This window comes from Cydia splendana, chromosome 4 (assembly GCF_910591565.1).
Source record: "Cydia splendana chromosome 4, ilCydSple1.2, whole genome shotgun sequence".
In the NCBI taxonomy this organism is placed as follows: Eukaryota; Metazoa; Arthropoda; class Insecta; order Lepidoptera; family Tortricidae; genus Cydia; species Cydia splendana.
This window is the reverse complement of record NC_085963.1, coordinates 18,332,358-18,348,159: the sequence shown is the minus strand read 5'-3', so window position 1 is coordinate 18,348,159 and position 15,802 is coordinate 18,332,358. Positions and strand designations below refer to the sequence as shown.

The 15,802-nt window shown below is 35.6% G+C and overlaps 1 protein-coding gene across 1 annotated transcript in view; it reads right to left on the bottom strand.

The window, feature by feature from the left end:
* LOC134790179 (microspherule protein 1) overlaps nt 1–15,802 on the bottom strand; it is a 29,808-nt gene that overhangs the window by 1,897 nt on the left and 12,109 nt on the right. The window lies entirely within an intron of this gene.

The window sequence follows — 15,802 nt, the reverse complement described above, 5'->3', positions numbered from 1 at the left end:
TATCATTATTGTGTACCTAGTAATGTCACTTCACATTTTCCCGGAAAAACGAAGAGTATAATATGGAACAGTTAGGTAATTTATTATTTTATAATTAATGCGTAAATATGAATAATAAATTAAATAGGTGCTTTACAAAAACATAATCATAACCTACCAATATCAACGACAGAAATTAAACACTATATTTTTTTCCGACCGTATTGTAAAATATCTCGTTATTGTACCTAATAACTATTGTAACAAGCAAGATAGTGTTGTTGACATGACAATTCCTCGATAACGCTATCAGTACTGCTATTCCTGCTTGCTGAGCGAGTAGCCTCAGGCCAACATTTAAAAAGAGACCTCTAAATTTGTAACAGCTAAGCGTAATCGGAGGTCAAACTTATTATTGATGCATTTGAGGCAACGTGGTTGGTGAGCAAAGGAAGTAGTCTGGTTGTGTGTGTGGTGCGCTCTGTACCACCAGTACCCAGTACCCTTTGCACAGCGTTACCTAGCTATTAGCTATAGTACGTACTGTATCTCAACAAGCTACTGTTTGCACACCATTTTAACGTTTAACATTCGAGGCCGTGAGTTTGCACGATGCATCGGAAGGATTTAATGGTTAAAATTGTTTCACCGATGCAAGTTAGGTAGGGTGGTAGGTAGGTAACTAATATAAGCAGTGGTAAATATGTAATTATTGTTGTCCGGTACTAGTTGTACCTATAATACGCTAATTGAACGCATTTTTTTGCAATAATTGCATCGTAAAAATAGACATGCAAGTGATTTACCTAGCAGCGAATTGTAAATAGCAGAAGGCTACCGCTACACTCGTGTCAATTTGTTATTTTGAGTTCCCGATATTTCTGCACTATTGCAAATGCCATTGTAGAGTTTAGTCACGGAGTACCTAACACCTAACAGAGTCCCGACTTGGTAGGCTATAAGAGTGCAAGTAAAAGTCTTGTAGAGTAACTATCTTACAATCTGTCCGATTAGGCGGTAAGTTAGAGTTAGATTTTGATAGCAGTGCAAGTGTTAATTATACGTCATAATTTCATAGAAGCTTGACGTTTAATATAACTCTTGCACTGCGTGGGCTAAATGTACCTATATCAAAATCGCTGCAGACTTTTCTTGGTCTAACTCTAAAAAGAGGTTTACCCTTGAATTGCCGACAGACATTTCATCGAATGTTATTTCGAAGACAACGTTTCAAGTATTTTCATTTCATCGACATGTTATTGCGTCGAAGAATCGACACTAGTAAATTTAAATCGGGGACTTTTAATTGGTACTTGAGTTATTTTGCATATAGTTTATATCGTGGTATTTCTTTACGGGTTTTCTTATTTCATATTGTATTTAATAAAATTTATTTCGCGTAAAATTATTTCAATTTGTAATATTTCGTTATCGAAACTAAAAGCAGTCACGTCAGTCGGCTCACTCTGCGCGACTATAGGTATGTGGGTAGTTTAAGATATAAAATTGTTTTTCTGGACATACATAATTTTGAGAAAGCGGCAATTTTAAGTTTGCGCTCTAATTTTGAAGATATAATTTTACACGGCTGCCATTTTCATTTTGGGTAAATTATAAATAGGTTGGTAACAATAATATAAGCCGTTCATTTATGTGCAGGGTCGCAGTTCTAACCTAACCTAAACCTACTTTGAAAGCCGTTCGTTTCTGAATGGGGTCGCAGTTCTAACCTAACCTAAACCTACTTTGAAAGCGGTTCGTTTCTGTGTGGGTCGCAGTTCTAACCTAACCTAAACCTACTTTGATAGCCCTTCGTTTCTGTGTGGGGTCACAGGTCGCAGTTCTAACCTAACCTAAACCTACTTTGAAAGCCGTTTGTTTCTGTGTGGGGTTGCAGATCTAACCTAACCTAAACCTACTTTGAAAGCCGTTCGTTTGTGTGGGGTCGCAGTTCTAACCTAACCTAAACCTACTTTGAAAGCCGTTCGTGTCTGTGTGGGGTCGCAATTCTAACCTAACCTAAACCTACTTTGAAAGCCGTTCGTTTCTGTGTGGGGTCGCAGTTCTAACCTAACTTAAACCTACTTTGAAAGCCGTTCGTTTCTGTGTGGGGTCGCAGTTCTAACCTAACCTAAACCGACTTTGATAGCCGTTCATTTCTGTATGGGGTCGCAGTTCTAACCTAACCTAAATCTAAAATTCTTACAACAGAAAAATGTATAAACGTGTAGTACGACATATAAAAATGTATTAAAGTAATACGTCGAACAAATGAATTGCAATGTTTAGTAGTTGTGCCAATTAAAATAATTTGAAACGAATTAGCGATCAAGTAATATTCGTAGAATAGTATTTCTACGTAGTAAGAAAAATTGAAATAAATTGTATATGAAACAAAATAACGCCAAACAATATTACTAGTACTAACGTTTCGATGAATCGTTGTAGATGAAATAATATTCGATGAAAAGTTTGTCGGCAGAACAAGGGTACACCCTAAAAAGAATCGACTACGCGGCGTGGCCAATCAACCAATGAGGAAATACCACATGTGCAAAAGATAATGTGATTGGCTAAATGATGTAGCAAGTTAAAAACATTTTAACCCAGTTATTCTGATTTAACTTAAATATAGGGTTTTAAGAATTTATTTCTCATAAGAATTGTACAATTCTCTTACATGAGAATTAGAAGTTAGTTAACATTGTTCGGGTGAGCGCATGCATGCGTACTTACATTCACACAACACAACACAGTTAAATTAACTAAAAACATACACTTAACTTAACTAAAAACATAAAAACATACTCATAGCACCTTTAGTGGGATGTATCTGAGTGGTAAGAAAATGTGTGTGGTGGTATTGGGCGTAATTAATTTTATTACCAGTAAGCGTTTCTAAAAAAAGTTAAGAATCACGTCTGAAAATGTCTAATTAGGTACAACTTCGTCTCGATATAAGTTTTCGAGAAATAATAATTAATGATCACTATCCTCACTACCTACCTATAACTTTTCCCACAGGTCACTTGGATGAAAAATACTAGTGCCGAGCGATTTGACACGCCACTTAATACGAGTATCTACTATCTACCATATAATTTAACTCAAATAATTACCAATTCAAATCGCTCATATCTACACCTATGTATTTATCAGGGTTTAATAATATATACCCTTAACATTCATAGGTACCTACTAAAGTACCTCATGTTCTTTTTAAAGAACTTTCGAAAAAGCTTGCCGATACTACCGGTGACCAGAGAGCTGGCAGCTTTCTCTCGCAACGCATTAGTATTGCCATTCAGCGAGGGAATGCTGCCAGCATCTTTGGCACAATGCCGCTGGGGCCTTTTTTAGATTTATTTTAATTTAGATTAGTTTAGTTTGTAATCTTAGTTTTAAATTTTAGGTAGTTTTTAATGTTAGGTAGTTTTTAATTTTAGGTAGTTTTTAATTTTAGTTTTTAATCTTATTGAATACCAATGTTATTATACTGAATACATATTAAAAATAGTTCAAATATATGAATAAAAAATATATTTTATTACTCTAATAAATAATTAAATATGTAAAAAAAAAAGTACTAATATTATAACTGTGCAAGTACGACTTTTTACGACTACACCTACCTAACTACAGTAATATTAAAATTTGACATGCAAAAATACATACTTCGGGCACTGACACAGGGCAGTTTATTTTGAACATAAGAGGGGGAAATTATACGGATCGACTCTAACACGGGTGAAGTCGCGAGCACGCTAGTATAGGTATGCCTAATAATAAGAAATTAAACGCATCGAATTATAATGACCTACCTCTTTTATCGTACATAGTATACATTGTACATATTTATACTACAAGAGAAACGGTTCTTATCAACAATTTATCGAGTTAATTAAACATTTAGCTATCATTGCCAGTGTAAGGTAAGGGTCTGAGGAAGCGGGAGGGTCTACACTGCCAGCATTTGTACAAGTGGAGATTCAATTCGTCTCCTCGAACCTAGTGCGCCAACTCTACCTAAGTACCTACCTACTTGCGTGCACAATGCACATGTACAAACTCAAACACATCGAAACATATCTAGCCCTGGCATCACGTGGCACACGATTTGTTTTATTGCGATACTTTAGTGAGTAATAATTAAGTTTAATGTCAATAACACACATTTTTCTGTAATATCACTACTTAGTTGTTTATTTTTGTCACCAACTTTACGAACGTACCACCGATCAATATGTTCAGTAAGTCAATTATTTTGATGAACAATTAGATTCATAAATATATTAGTGAACACTTGAACAAGTTATGAGGACACGTATATTTACGCAATTTGACTGGCTCAAAATACCTATAGGTAGGTACACTACAAAGTAATGCAACTGCAAACTACAATGTCAGTTTTAGCACGAATTGTTTTCAGATTAGTGTTCTTTTTTTTTGTTCTAAAATAATATAAATTCAAACTTGCAACACTTTACTTAAACCAAGTATTTTTACTCAAAATTGTTTACACTTAGAGATCAGATTGGGCCGCGTTAAGGACAATGTCAGGCGTGGCTCACTCCGCGATTTCGTCGCTTTGCCACAGAATAAATAAAGGTCAAAAGGCATAACATTTAACATAACTACAAAAAATATATGTATATTTGGCGACATTGTCACAGAATAAATAATAGTACTAGGTACAGAAGACTCACTCTAACAAAACGCGTCTGTTACGATCAGCACAGATATGGCCGCTAGGTGGCGACAGCGTCAATGACAATGTCGCCAAATATACATATATTTTTTGTAGTTATGTTTAATGTTATACCTTTTGACCTGAACAAAAAACGGATTCGCCGAAAACGTTATCAAAATAACTTGATAATATTTCACATCTGTTCTATCCTGACACATATAATATATAGGCATTGAAAATTTAATCACAAATTGCGTAATATAGGTAGGTACATTACGGATTGAGTATTGTCACAAATATCGACAACGCATATCTACTAAAAATTTACTGTAGAGCTCGACGTTGTTATGGAAATGACAAAAGTATGTAAGGCGGGTTGAAGAAACTTCAGAAATTTCCTGTGTTTGGAGATAACGGTGGCATCAATTATCATACGGGTGAAAATTCTACGAATTCGAGTACTGTCAATATGGTGCGCTACAGTTAGCTGCCATTCGTCAGTCATACCAAAGCATAGCACATTGGAATTGGACAGAAGTTAAAGCTTAAAATGAACCAAATATGTAAAAATTAACAAACCATTTTCGAAAACAAACTACTAAAGCCCTCTAAAGATCGCGATTCAAATCCGCAAACAATAAAATAAGGAAAACAAAAATAAATAAAAAATGCAATATAAATTAAAAATATTTCCTGTAAAAAAAAACATTGTTAATATACGAGTAGGTACCTATGCTAATATTGCCGATTCAAGGAAAATAGGAAAGATTTCAAAAATCTGCGTGTTATCAGCTAAATACCCTACGATATTAATATTAACAACAAAGCTTTGTTTCACCTTGTTGCGGCATTGTTGCCACGTTGCATCTTTCGGTATTTTTAGTGTTCCGTACAAAACTTTGTTCACGGAACACTTACGGGATCACCTCGGTCTTGAAATCAGTATTTTTGTATTATAAAGTTTTTAATCTTACTTGCAATGTGCCCCGTACTCTGGATTTTTTTATCTGGCACTTCTGGCAGTGCATTTCTTTTCTAATACGTACAGTCTTGTAGGTAAGTAGATGTATGATGGTAGAACAGGTACATGTTCTGCTTGCATATTTTATGATATTTGACAATTATACCTAAACTGCTCATAAAGATAAGGCAAGCAAAGTTTGCTCTGCCTTAAAATGCCCATGCATCTCATCTCTAATCAGTGATCACAATAACTTGTAGCTTGGGGCTTCAGTATGAATTTAACTGAAAACCCAAATAAAAACGTAGAATGTAAATAGGGTGCCGCTATTTGATTTTTATTATAGTCAGACCGTAAAAAGTCTGCAGCGATTTTGATAGCCCACGCAGTGCAAGTGTCATTTTAAAAGTCAAACTTCTATGAAATTATGACTTATACATAACACTTACACTGCGTGGGCTATCAAATCCGCTGCAGACTTTGTTTGGTGCGACTATAGAGGTTTTAAGGGTTCCGTACCCAAAGGGTAAAAACGGGACCCTATTTCTAAGACTCCGCTGTCCGTCTGTCTGTCACCAGGCTGTAAGTCATGAACCGTGATAGATAGACAGTTGAAATTTTCACAGATGATGTATTTCTGTTGGCGCTATAACAACAAATACTAAAACCAAAATAAAATAAATATTTAAGTGGGGCTCCCATACAACAAACGTGATTTCTTCCGTTTTTTGCGTAATGGTACGGAACCCTTCGGGCGCGAGGCCGACTCGCACGTGGCCGGTTTTTAAAGTCTTTAATTCTAGTAGTTTTGTACAATTTATCTAAATTTGGTATAACCATATACCGTTTTTATCAACAACAAAGACTTATTTGTTTTGCGTCTGGTTAAATAACGTTTAATTGTATGTCGAAGGATAAACGATAATAGTTATTTTCAGACTCTGACTAACACTGATTTCCCTATTAATTACTGTTATAATATACCTACCATTAAACTGTTTCCTCAAACTTCGTGTTGTTCCTGGATTTAATATATTTTATTGGACATTCTGTTCTGTTCTGTTTGTTGTTGGTCTGGTCAACCGTGAGTAGTAGGAGTGCTAGGATTAGTCGGTGTGTTGTGTACCTAATAGTTACGTACCTATACTTTCAGTTGTACTGAATTATGTTATGTTTTGTTACATAGACATAAGCTTTGTGTTACCATGCCATCGTTCTATTATTTGTAAGCCTGTTCTATAAAACGTTTCCAATGGCTTACAAAGACGAAAAATTGCTTTATACAGGCTCGGTTACAATTATATATTCGTCTGATATAAAATCAGAGTCTATTTAGTTTTTCCCTTTTATTCAAGGTCACTAAGATATTTTACAATATTATAACTTATAACAACAATAATGTCACGTGGTCGAGTTCAACAAATTCAGATCTAATTACGGTCCAAATCAACTCGGGCCATTCCCAAGTAGCACAGATTAGCTGTATAGCAGCCGCATAATGAAGTACGAATACGCTTGAAGCTGGAATATAAAAGCTGCATAAGAGCTGTATAAGCGTCTTTTCAGCTTTTATAACTCTTAAATGGGCACAAATTAGGCAGCCTTAAGTTCACATAGCTACTTAAGAGCGTTGTAGCAGCAATTTAACGGAATTATAAGGGGTAACAAGAGTTATAAGAGGTGTATATTGGCTGGGTAAGAGACCACCAGTTACCCTTTATTCAGCTAATATGTCACATGTGCGCCCTAATACCGGGAAAGATTGACGTTAGGCTGAATAAAAGATAATTAATAACATACTTTTACACCTCTGCCTTAAAAATCAGCTATTATATTTAGTATAGTGACGACGAACGCAGAGGTGAATATATTTATATTGAAGCAAAAACGTTAAGCGCAACGACACCATAAGTCATTTTGTTAAAGTGTTTAGTTAAATGTTTGTACATGATCTTTTATATATTAATGCGAGAAATATGTTTGGGAATGCAAGTTTATTGACATTATATATATATATTATCTAAGAAAATTTCAGTGCGCCACGAAAATAATCAGTATTTATTTAAATTAATGATATAAATAAGCTATGTGTAAAAACTATTTCAGTGGTTTGGACAGAGTTATGAGATAAAAAGTTAATAATACGTTATAGGAAGTACTAAACTAATGATTTAGGTTAAGAACTCAGGCACAAAACCATATTGTTACCCTTAAAAGTTGGAAAAGTAATTTCAATTTTGTAGGTTATATACAATAAAATGGCGGTCAATGTTAAAAAGCAACGTGAACCGTTAAAATTCTTATATGCAGCATACGACTGTTATATATCTGATAAAGATACTTAAGTGAACCACTATAAAGTCCAAGCCGTTATTTCGAAACACTAGTTAACCTCTAAACAGTTATAAGGCATCTTATGAACGTTTTAAAAGCCGCTATGCAGACAGTCCCAATGGTAGTATAATAGGCTGCTTAGCGGTAAACATGTTCAGCGCTAAGCCGTATTATGCGCCACATGTGTTCGATTATACGTCTATTGGTTTCATAATAGTTCACTCGTTCTCCCTTATAATAAGTCAGCGAAATAAAAGCTGCTTTAGCGGTAAACATGTTCAGCGATAAGCTGTATTATGCGCTCCATGTGTTCCATTATACGTCTATTGGCTTCATAATAGTTCATTCGTGCTTCCTCAAAAAGTCAGAATAATAAAAGCTGCTTAGCGGTAAACATGTTCAGCTATAAGCTGTATTATGCGCCCCATGTGTTCCATTTATACGTCTATTAGCTTCATATTAGTTCACTCGTGCCCCCTTAAAAGTCAGCGTAATAAAAGCTGCTTAGTGGTAAACATGTTCAGCGATAAGCTGTATTATGCGCCACGTGTGTTCCATTATACATCTATTGGCTTCATAATAGTTCATTCGTGCTTCCTTAAAAAGTCAGCGTAATAAAAGCTGCTTAGCGGTAAACACGTTCAGCGATAAGCTGTATTATGCGCCACATGTGTTCCATTATACGCCTATTGGCTTCATATTAGTTCACTCGTGCTCCCTTAAAAGTCAGTGTAATAAAAGCTGCTTAGTGGTAAACATGTTAAGCGACAAGCTGTATTATGTGCCACATGTGTTCCATTATACGTCTATTAGCTTCATAATAGTTCACTTGTGCTCCCTTAATAAGTCAACGTAATAAAAGTCCACAATTACCTCCTTATACAGCACATGGCGTAATTTTATCCACTAAACAGACCTTATAACGGTTAAAGCATTTGATAACCCTTAAAGCTGTATAGGGTCGTAGCAAATATACCTTTATATCACTCTTTGCGTATTAATGGTAGTTTTCAGAGCCGTAATGCAGCTTTTAATCAGCCCTAAGCTATATAAATATCACTGAGATCTATTATACAGCTGTAGGACCACGAGTGTGCTCTTATAAGTGTCTTATTACGCACAGAGCGTTAGATAGAACTAAAAGTGAGTAGTTATAGAGCTATCTGTGCTACTTGGGTTGTTAGTCGCTAACGACGCGTGCAAACATTGGATATATTATAATGATATTAGTTTATGTTTCGAGCAAACAACAAGTCTGATGTGTTTGGCCATTATAAAAATGTAAATAAATAAGGAACTTAGTTCCAAAAAAAAAAGCCTCGGCTTCACTTTATTCAGGTTGTATAGGTTTGATTGAAAGTTAGGTGAGGGGGTGTCAGTATTTTGTGACTTTTGGAGCAATCATTTCCGATATTATTTACGGTACTCAACAATATAAATAAATATTTTAAAACCTTTAAAATTAGTATGTTCGACAGCCACACTAAACTAATGATGTGCCACGCCATCTATATGTTAATGAACGTTATTTCACCTATATTATTTTCAGCTGTCTTTTCCTGATTGACTACCAAACATCCAAACTCCAATATATACACTCTTTTACATACATAATACTAATATGATTTTAATTATAATTACAAACTGGCTATGAGCCGCTAGAGAGACAACATATCAATGGACATAGTTGTAATTCAAAGGTTATATTCGGATATTTAATTGCCTTTTCAGTTTCCACAATCGACCTTCAGCCAAAGCTGATCTAAACAGGCGTATAATGCAAGTTCTCTTATCAGGACAATAAAAACCGCATGTGCAGGATTCGACAATTTCGAAATGGCAAATTGATTGAATTTGAGTAACCTTCGGTAATAAACTTGGTAGGTATGTGTATAAAACAAGCAGGTAAATTATGTCTATGTACATTTCAGTCACCATTATGCTACCTTGTTCATATCGAAATGGTTCAGCCATCACCATCAGGTTGATAAATAGTACGTAGGTAGGTACTTATGGAAGCAGAATTTTAGAAGGGACTTCAAGCCTGATAAATATTCCTATTTAATCCGACAACATAAATATTTTCAGATTTTTTAAGTTTACAAACTTGCAAGGGTCTGAAGCTATTATGCAGTACTTAAGAGGAAAGGGGACGGCCGCTTCTCCATACAAATGTAGTCCCTATTTTCCTCTCAGGATATACATCAGTCAAATCTTACAATAAAAAAACAATGCGTGATGTAGTTCTGTATTTTTTGTATATTGTTTGGAGTCCTTGGAGGAATGTGAGACTATGTTTTGCAAGCAAAAAAAAGTTGTGCTCTCTGCGTAATTTGCGAAAAACTCCAAAAATTTCGGACTTTTTTCAGATTTTACGGTTTCATTATAAAACTATGGGTTTTTGGTCAAAACTTGCTGTGTAATGTTGAAAGTATATTAAATTTGGAACAACTTAATACACTTCGCATAGCAGGTTTACACATTTTTAACCGAATGATACTTTTGCATAATTGTATAATTAGCATAACTGCCCAAGTAACATTTTAGTCCTATAATTTTAGTTTTTATCGCTAAAAGCTTGTATAGACGTCGTATTAAGGTTTCAGAGATGACCACCTGTCGTATAAAAGCGCTTGGCAACACCTTTTTGCTCTATAGGCTTATACAGCTAATATATTCTATAAGCAATTGATGTAAAGGTTTACTTCATCATTTTATAGAGCCGTTATAGGCGTATACTATAACAGGTTCAAATATAATCACTATAGAGCAATATTACTGTATAATAGTATTTGGAATCACTTTTATGCAACTAATTTGCGCTATTAAGGTTCCCTGCCAAGCCGCTATAGTTTTGTGTTTTAACAGTGACACAAACCCAACTATACAACGATTTTAGGATATAGTGGCTTTAGAGATGACTGCTATAGTACATAATACTTTATTAGTTTGCGCTATTAAGGTTCCCTGCAAGCCGCTATAGTTTTGTGTTTTAACAGTGAGAAAAACCCAACTATACAATGATTTTAGGATATAGTGGCTTTAGAGATCACTGCTATAGTACATAATACTTTAGTAGTTTGCGCTATTAAGGTTCCCTGCAAGCCGCTATAGTTTTGTGTTTAAACAGTGACAAAAACCCAACTATACAACGATTATAGGATATAGTGGCTTTAGAGATCACTGCTATAGTACATAATACTATAGTAGTCATATGAACACTATTATAGAACTGTTTTGCTCTATAGTAGTGTTTTTGGGACATATTTATAGCGTTAAAAAGCGCTTTAGTATTTTTTAAATCCCTATTATATCTCATCGCTGTAAACGTCACAATGACTCTTTTATATCACAAAACTGTTGTATAGTGGTTTTGTTTTTTCTTTTAAAAGACAACAGCGTTGTAGCTGAGTTTTTATGTCTTTTATAAACCGAGTTAGATACATAAAGGTAGACAACGACTACTTGTAAATGATAAATTTGATCTGTAATGGCTACTTATATCTTGCTTATATAAGTTCAGGCCTAAGCCACATAATGTGGTTCCGTACAAAATATTTTTATATTTTAATGAATTGATAAAAAAGACCCCAGTGATATTAGTGATTGTAGGTGAGATTTATCATCAATGATTTAATACAAGCATAAAATCGTGACGGTTTAGATATTTATCGACATCCATTATTAGCACATTTTTTTTACCAATCACATTGAAAAAGGAAACAACAGTAATGACTACATCTAAATTAAAAAAAAAACCTATATCTTTCTAAAGAGTTTGTAGGTGCAACTGGGTCACAGCAAAATTCTTTTGGAACCCTAATTTTAATCTGATGGCGGTGAATATTTCGTCGTAAGTTGTATAGTTAGCCTATAAAAGCGTCGGATTTACTTCTTGGCTGTATAGTAGTAACTATGGTGAATATCATAATATTTTATTAAATTATTTTATTAAAAACATAAATAAATCGAGGGGGCATTCCTCATTAACCTAATACTATTCTAACGGTAAAACTTCCGTCCCATATACTTTTTGCACTAAGGACCGAATTATTCGACATCTAAATGGCGCATATTAATATAACGTCTTTACTTATCACCATTTTACTTAGTACCGTTTTTGTGAAGTAAACACATAACAAAACCACTCACAACAGTTGATGGAAAACTTGATAGCAAATTTCTATAGTATACTATAGTATAAAACAAGCACTATAATGGAATCTCAAATGCTACTATAGTATAAATTAATACTATAATGGCGTTACTGACAACAAATTAGCACAAAAGTGATCATCACATCACTTTTATAGACCTAAAACGTCACGACTGATACTGCTACAGGTCTACTATATCACTGAATGGCACATAAGATGCGCCATTTCGGCTTTATACAATCTTCTTAGGTATTTTATAGGACCTTAGGTGGTATTTGGGAAACGTTCTATCGACTACTATAGAACCACAAATTGTTACTTGGGTGTCATGTCGCATAACATTCATTTGGCAGAATTTTGAATAGCAGAATACTAATATTGTCGATTTTACATACGCAGAATTGTATGAAGCATAAATTACATTCCACCGAATTTCTTATGGCATATTGCTCATATTGCAGACTTGAATTTCGCAGAATAATACTCATGTCGCTAACTGAACCTACACAAAAGGAATTGCTGCCAGAAATACAGAATAGGTTAGGTTAGAACTGCGACCCCTACATAAAAGGGATTGCTGCCAGAACTATAGGTTAGGTTAGAACTGCGACCCCTACACAAAAGGAATTGCTGCCAGAACTATAGGTTAGGTTAGAACTGCGACCCCTACACAAAAGGAACTGCTTCCAGAAGTGTAGGTTAGGTTAGTACTGCGACCCCAACATAAAAGGAACTGCTTCCAGAACTGAAGGTTAGGTTAGGTTAGAAGTGCGACCCCTACTCAAAAGAAACTGCTTCCAGAACTGTAGGTTAGGTTAGGTTAGAACTGCGACCCGTACATAAAAGGAATTGCTTCCAGAACTACAGGTTAGGTTAGAACGGCGACCCCTACATAAAAATAATTGCTGCCAGAACTATAGGTTAGGTTAGAACTGCGACCCCTACACAAAATAAATTATTGCCAGAACTGTAAGTTAGGTTAGGTTAGAACTGCGACCCCTACACAAAAGAAATTGTTGCCGGAACTGTGGGTTAGGTTAGGTTAGAACTGCGACCCCAACACAAAAGGAACTGCTTCCAGAACTGTAGGTTAGGTTAGGTTAGAACTGCGACCCCTACTCAAAAGAAACTGCTTCCAGAACTGTAGGTTAGGTTAGGTTAGAACTGCGACCCCTACATAAAAGGAATTGCTGCCAGAACTACAGGTTAGGTTAGGTTAGAACGGCGACCCCTACATAAAAGGAATTGCTGCCAGAACTATAGGTTAGGTTAAGTTAGAACTGCGACCCCTACACAAAATAAATTATTGCCAGAACTGTAAGTTAGGTTAGGTTAGAACTGCGACCCCTACACAAAAGAAAATGTTGCCAGAACTGTAGGTTAAGTTAGGTTAGAACTGCGACCCCTACACAAAAGGTACTGCTGCCAGAACTACAGGTTAGGTTAGGTTAGAACGGCGACCCCTACTCAAAAGAAACTGCTTCCAGAACTATAGGTTAGGTTAGGTTAGAACTGCGACCCCTACATAAAAGGAATTGCTGCCAGAACTACAGGTTAGGTTAGGTTAGAACGGCGACCCCTACATAAAAGGAATTGCTGCCAGAACTATAGGTTAGGTTAGAACTGCGACCCCAACACAAAATAAATTATTGCCAGAACTGTAAGTTAGGTTAGGTTAGAACTGCGGCCCCTACACAAAAGAAATTGTTGCCAGAACCGTAGGTTAGGTTAGAACTGCGACCCCTACACAAAAGGAACTGCTTCCAGAACTGTAGGTTAGGTTAGGTTAGAACTGCGACCCCTACTCAAAAGAAACTGCTCCCAGAACTATAGGTTAGGTTAGAACTGCGACCCCTACACAAAAGGAACTGCTTCCAGAACTGTAGGTTAGGTTAGAACTGCGACCCCTACACAAAATAAATTATTGCCAGAACTGTAAGTTAGGTTAGGTTAGAACTGCGACCCCTACACAAAAGAAATTGTTGCCAGAACTGTAGGTTAAGTTAGGTTAGAACTGCGACCCCTACACAAAAAGTACTGCTTCCAGAACTGGAGGTTAGGTTAGAACTGCGACCCCTACATAAAAGGAATTGCTGCCAGAACTACAGGTTAGGTTAGGTTAGAACGGCGACCCCTACATAAAAGGAATTGCTGCCAGAACTATAGGTTAGGTTAGGTTAGAACTGCGACCCCAACACAAAATAAATTATTGCCAGAACTGTAAGTTAGGTTAGGTTAGAACTGCGGCCCCTACACAAAAGAAATTGTTGCCAGAACCGTAGGTTAGGTTAGAACTGCGACCCCTACACAAAAGGAACTGCTTCCAGAACTGTAGGTTAGGTTAGGTTAGAACTGCGACCCCTACTCAAAAGAAACTGCTCCCAGAACTATAGGTTAGGTTAGAACTGCGACCCCTGCTCAATAGGAACTGTTGGAGTAGGTGTTCATTGGTGGAGTAGGGTACGGAAAATATTATTCTCATCAACACTATGCCAATGAATTATTCTGCCAAGGAAATTGTGCGAAAAGACAGTATGCCAAGTAAATATTATGCGACGCAATTTTTGGCAAAACAATTATTCGATTATAGGATTATTCTTCTAATTGACATTATGCCATTGCATTATTCAGCTTTACAAAATTGTGCGAAACAACAGTATGCCATGAAACTTATGCAAAAAGTAATTCTGCGAAATGATGATTCTGCCAAGGGTTGCTATGCGAAAGTAAAATATGACAATAAATTTTATGCAACATATTAGTAATCCGTCGGTCTTAGGTCAATCAATCAATCAGGTCCGTAATTTTAACATATTAGCTGATTTCAATAGTAACTTTGTAATAAATTTATCTGCCTGCACCTACCTAAGAACCTAGGCTCCGAAGCAGAAGCTGAGATAGTATGTGATAAACGCTAAGATGATAGAGAATAAGAGAACACACTTGTCTACAAAGGTGTTTAAATATATTTGTTACTTTAAAATTCCAAATTATTTGAATATCTAAGTATGCTTGTAATACACCTGACAATATCCTAAATAATTCAATAAGTGGTAAATCTAAACCATATTACAATGCGACAACGATACTCTGTGCTCTCCTCATTGCAGAATAGGTAATACATATTAATATAACAATAAAATAAACACCCCATTTAATTTATTGGTATTGATTATTTTGAACTAACACCATTAAGGAAATTGAGGAAAAACTACTGGCTATGTAGGTATCTCTCGCTAGAATATGGCTTTATGAAATATTAGAAAATTGTATTTTTGCTAACCACTATCGCTTATTTTCGCATCGTCAAATCTCGTTATTAGCCTGGTAATCCAAACTACGTACCTACATTTTTTAATGTAGCAAATAGGAGAAGGTATGTAATATAGTATTATAATACTCGTATTAATGTACGGAACAACATACAAAATGTAGGTAATTAGTTTGAACTGCCAGTCAGATCTCTCCACCTTTGCTACTATTGCTTTAAAAATATTTTATTATTGCACCCATCATACTTTCCGACTAAGATACACATTACACCATGCAAGAGAATGGATTATGCTCGACCAGCAACTTCACTCAAACTGACACCGACTGATTCCCCGAATATGACGATATTCTCCGAACAGTAACGAAAGACTTCTTATCGGTACATTAGCAAACATTTACCTCACTTAA